Genomic DNA, 6,183 nt, shown 5'->3' on the forward strand with positions numbered 1-6,183 from the left:
GCGAGACCAAACGGCAGAACCCGGTACTCAAAATGCCCTAACGGAGTGTTAAACGCCGTTTTCCACTCGTCCCCCTCTCTGATGCGCACGAGATGGTAAGCGTTACGAAGGTCCAACTTAGTAAAGCACCTGGCTCCCTGCAGAATCTCGAAGGCTGATGACATAAGGGGAAGCGGATAACGATTCTTAACCGTTATGTCATTCAGCCCTCGATAATCCACGCAGGGGCGCAGAGTACCGTCCTTCTTCTTAACAAAAAGAACCCCGCCCGGCCGGAGAGGAAGAAGGCACTATGGTACCGGCGTCAAGAGACACAGACAAATAATCCTCGAGAGCCTTACGTTCGGGAGCCGACAGAGAGTATAGTCTACCCCGAGGAGGAGTGGTCCCCGGAAGGAGATCAATACTACAATCATACGACCGGTGAGGAGGAAGGGAGTTGGCTCGGGACCGACTGAAGACCGTGCGCAGATCATGATATTCCTCCGGCACTCCTGTCAAATCGCCAGGTTCCTCCTGAGAAGTAGGGACAGAAGAAACGGGAGGGATGGCAGACATTAAACACTTCACATGACAAGAAACGTTCCAGGATAGGATAGAATTACTAGACCAATTAATAGAAGGATTATGACATACTAGCCAGGGATGACCCAAAACAACAGGTGTAAACGGTGAACGAAAAATCAAAAAAGAAATAGTCTCACTGTGGTTACCAGATACTGTGAGGGTTAAAGGTAGTGTCTCAAATCTGATACTGGGAAGATGACTACCATCTAAGGCGAACATGGGCGTAGGCTTCTCTAACTCTCTGAAAGGAATGTCATGTTTCCGAACCCATGCTTCGTCCATGAAACAACCCTCAGCCCCAGAGTCTATCAAGGCACTACATGTAGCACCCGAACCGGTCCAGCGTAGATGGACCGACAAAGTAGTACAGGATCTTGATGGAGAGACTTGAGTAGTTGCGCTCACCTGTAGCCCTCCGCTTACAGATGAGCTCTGGCTTTTACTGGACATGAATTAACAAAATGTCCAGCAACTCCGCAATAGAGGCACAGGCGGTTGGTGATCCTCCGTTCCCTCTCCTTAGTCGAGATGCGAATCCCTCCCAGCTGCATGGGCTCAGACTCTGAGCCAGAGGAGGGAGATGGTTGCGATGCGGAGCAGGGAAACACCGTTGATGCGAGCTCTCTTCCACGAGCCCGGTGACGAAGATCTACCCGTCGTTCTATGCGGATGGCGAGAGCAATCAAAGAGTCCACATCTGAAGGAACCTCCCGGGAGAGAATCTCATCCTTAACCACTGCGTGGAGTCCCTCCAGAAAACGAGCGAGCAGCGCCGGCTCGTTCCACTCACTAGAGGCAGCAAGAGTGCGAAACTCAATAGAATAATCCGTTATGGACCGTTCACCTTGGCATAAGGAAGCCAGGGCCCTAGAAGCCTCCCTACCAAAAACTGAACGGTCAAAAACCCGAATCATCTCCTCTTTAAAGTTCTGGAACTTGTTAGAGCAATCAGCCCTTGCCTCCCAGATAGCTGTGCCCCATTCTCGAGCCCGGCCAGTAAGGAGTGAAATGACGTAAGCAACCCGAGCTCTCTCTCTAGAGTATGTGTTGGGTTGGAGAGAGAACACAATCTCACACTGCGTGAGAAAGGAGCGGCACTCAGTGGGCTGCCCGGAGTAGCAAGGTGGGTTATTAACCCTAGGTTCTGGAGGCTCGGCAGGCCAGGAAGTAACAGGTGGCACGAGACGTAGACTCTGGAACTGTCCAGAGAGGTCGGAAACCTGAGCGGCCAGGTTCTCCACGGCATGGCGAGCAGCAGACAATTCCTGCTCGTGTCTGCCGAGCATGGCTCCTTGGATCTCGACGGCAGTGTAACGAGCGTCTGAAGTCGCTGGGTCCATTCCTTGGTCGGTTCCTTCTGTCATGCAGGTGAAAGAGGACCCAAAAGCGACTTGGCGAAAACAGAGTCTTTAATCCAGTAAAGTAAATACAATCAAAAAACACAACTTTCACTCGAAATGACGAGGACAAACTGGAGACTCGATCTTGAACAGCAGGTGAACAGCAGGTTGCCTCGGGAAGGCACTTGAACCAGACAGACTCAGACACCTGCTCACCACGCAGCATCTGAGGAAAACACGACACGACAGGGCGATACACAAACACAGCACGGTGAATTCTAAACAAGGAACCGACAGGACAGGAACGGAACACAAAGGAAGAAATAGGGACTCTAATCAGGGGAAAGGATCGGGAACAGGTGTGGGAAGACTAAATGATTGATTAGGGGAATAGGAACAGCTGGGAGCAGGAACGGAACGATAGAGAGAAGAGAGAGCGAGAGAGTGAGAGAGGGAGGGGGAGAGAGAGGGATAGAAAGAGGGAAAGAACCTAATAAGACCAGCAGAGGGAAACGAATAGAATGGGAAGCACAGGGACAAGACAAGATAATAAATGACAAAACATGACAAATACCAGTTGGATGCAGTCACGTGCTTTGAACTAGTTGAGAAACACTGATTGGCCAACGACAAAACAAACTGCATGCACTAGAAGTACAGCTATCATGCTTGGAAACAAATGATAGTGTTCAAAAAACATATTAATAGATTGCTTTTTATAAATCATGTTTTGTTGTTGCATTTAACTGCCGAAAATGCTGTTATCTGGGTCATTTCCTGAGTAGGTATTTGTATTTATTAGGGATCCTTTGCTACTCTTTCTAGAGTCCCAACACATTAAGGTTCTTACATTACATATAAAACAGTACATCATATAACATTATTACACCAATACATATCTACAATACACAAGGTATAATACCACCATACAACAATATTACATGTGTAGAGTGCGTGTGGTAACGTTTGTGTGTGTATATGTGTGTCTGTACCTGTGTGTGTGTCTCTTCACAGTCCCCGCTGTTCCATAAGGTGTATTTTTATCTATTTAAAAAAAATCTGCATCAGTTACCTGATATGGAATAGAGTTCCATATAGTTATGGGTCTATGTAGTACTGTGCACCTCCCATAGTCTGTTCTGGACTTGGGGATTGTGAAGAAACCTCTGGTGGCATGTCGTGGGGTATGCATGGGTGTCCAAGCTGCATTCAGCTTGTCAACACTTCTTACAAAAACAAGTAGTGAAGATGTCAATCTCTCCTCCACTTTAAGCCATGAGAGATGTACATGCATATCATTAATGTTAGCTCTCCATGTACATTTAAGGGCAAGCCGTGTTGCCCTGTTCTGAGCCAATTATCATTTTCCTAAATCCCTCTTTGTTGCACCCGACCACACGACTGAACATTAGTTCAGATGAGAATAAACTAGGGCCTGTTGATAGTGTTGTTAAGAAGGCAGAGCAGCGCTTTATTATGGACATCCCCCCCCCCCATCTTAGCTACTGATATATCAACATGTTTTGACCATGACAGTTTACAATCCAGGGTACTCCAAGCAGTTTAGTCACCTCAACTTGCTCAATTTCCACATTATTCATTACAAGATTTAGTTGAGGTTTAGGGTTTAGTGAATGATTTGTCACAAATACAATGTTTTTACTTTTTGAAATATTTAGGACTAACTTATTCCGTGCCACTTATTCTGAAACGAACTAACTGTAGCTTACTTGCATAGTGTTGAGTCATTCACATACATAGACACACTGGATTTACTCCAAGCCAGTTTTCTAATCTTGCCAATGAAAAAATCCTTAAAGTAGTTGGCAATATCAGTGGGTTTTGTGATGAATGAGCCATCTGATTCAATGAATGATGGAGCTGTTTGCCTTTTTGCCCAAAATTTCATATAATGTGCTCCAAAGCTTTTTACTATCATTATTTATATAATTGATCTTTGTGTCATAGTATAGTTTCTTCTTATTTTTAATCGGTTCAGTCTACGATTTCTCAAGTTGCAGTACGTTTGCCAATCAGTTGTGCTGTCAGACTTAGTAGGTGACGTCAGAGAGACGGGTTTCCCACTAGTAATTCATTACCAGTTGGCATTAAAGTGTATTTTTCCCAGTCGTATGTGGTAAATTCCCAATTCCGACTTGGTTACAAATGCAGCATTAGATCAAGGTCAGAATACGAGTAGAGAAAAATGCATCAAATGGAATTAAGTTCCATTTACTCACCTTTAACTTGGGTCTTAATTCCTTTTTTATCATTCTAATCTATTGAAGGTATTCATAATTGTTTTGAAATCAATCAGTCAGCTTTAGTCATTTGTTCTGTAGTTACCATAAATGGACATGAGAGGTCAGCTGTGTCCATGTATTCACCACTGCAGCTTCATTCTACTATTTTTGCTGCAAAAATGATATAAAAACAGGCTATAATTTAGATATTACATAGATTGCTCTTGATACGGAGACCTTGCCAAAAGTTAGAAAGCGATAAGATACTCTGTAAATGAGCAGTTATTCTACGTTCTCTCAAATCATGCCTCGCGTCACTATCCCACTTTATTTTATGAAAACAAGTTTTGCTTCTTTGTAAGAGACTGTTGTGGAATGTCAAGAAGTCACCTCAATGCTGTCTGCAACACACATTATGTTAATATAGAGCAGGGATGGGCAACTCATGGCCTCCCTCTTGTTGAGAGTTAGAATAATAGAATACACAAGGTGTAATTTCGAGACTTGGTTGTGCCTCAGTCGTCACTCAATTGTCAGCTAAATGTTTTTAGAGTGGTAAATGTGTCTAGCAGACAGCTATCTAACCTCGTAGTAAGCACGGCCAAATTACCGACCGAGGTTGGCCCCGTTGTTCATCAGTTATAATATTAAAAGCCACAAACATTTTCCTCCACCCTATGGCAAAATGTGTAGAAATGCAGGAAATGAGCTGTAAAAATGCTAATTTCTCTGCCTATGGCAAAATGTGTAGAATTCCAAACTTGCTTTAAAACACCAAATATGTTCTCTATGCTCCATATCAAAATGTGCAGAATTGCAGAAAATGAACTTTAAACTTACTTTGCTGTAAACTCACTGCGCCCCATGACTTCCATTTTTTGGGGCCCTCACCCCAATCAGTTACCCATCTCTGACATAGGTTATTGCTATTAAGCGATGCAAACATTGGAAAAAAGGGTATATCTCATGGTTGGTATTAATAATGCAATAAGTAAAGTATTGTCAGATGCACATTTTCAATAGATGTAAGGTATTAATATAATTTCAATCCCCTCTAGTTTTAAGTTGTACGTACGTGATGCTCATGGTATACGTCGTCCAACGAAATGCTTAATTCTAGGGTCCTTCTTCGAAAATGCAGCAACAATAAGAATAATAAAAGATAAGAATACGAACAGGGGTACATGGCAATGAAAGCTCTTACAATATTCAATATTTCATTTCTCAAAAACAGGTTATAAGCTACATGTTCACCACCAAGTCAGATCAGTAGGTGAAATTAAGAGGTGAAAATAGATCAAATTATTAGGGTGAGGCACATGGGCTACTAACAGCTTACTACACAACACGTAGTATTACTTTCTTAGCTACAGTATACATATCTCCCTGGCATATTACATAGTTTATTCAGCAGAATACAAGACATTTCTGGACTCACCTTGCTGTGCTCACTTGAACAGGAAGGTGGCGCATCGGTCTTTTGTGGGCAAATTTTGTCATCAAACTTTGTCTTCAAAGTCTGGCATTCTCTGGATTTCCCAGTTAACAGTTGTTTTCTGTGCGGCACAAATTGACAGCATGGCCAATGTTGAATGTTTATCATTTATCATTTATCGTTTATCATTTTAAACTAGGAAAATAGACCCTTAATCTAAGACTTGGGACCACACAGCCACCCCACTAAATAGCAGGCTAATGATTGCTTTGCAATGCTTGCAGTTAGCGACTGATTCCTTCCAAACCACTCAATGTTGAATTTGCGATTTCCAGCTTGTTGTGTAATGTTCATGTCCAACGGGCAATGAGCACCGATACGTTTTACCTATATTTTCTCTTAATTATTTATCTTCTTATGACAAGTATTAAAAATGACTTGCCAGTAGATTACCGACTTGATTCATGATGATGACTTATAGCTAAGATTTTGAAAGTATGATGTTGACATGATCAGTCCAAACAAAGATACTGTAGATAATGTGATTTGACGTAATTTTATCTGTGGCCAGTGACCTTCAGCCTTCTTGGATGGGCAC

Source organism: Oncorhynchus gorbuscha, linkage group LG24, assembly GCF_021184085.1.
Source record: "Oncorhynchus gorbuscha isolate QuinsamMale2020 ecotype Even-year linkage group LG24, OgorEven_v1.0, whole genome shotgun sequence".
Lineage (NCBI taxonomy): Eukaryota > Metazoa > Chordata > Actinopteri > Salmoniformes > Salmonidae > Oncorhynchus > Oncorhynchus gorbuscha.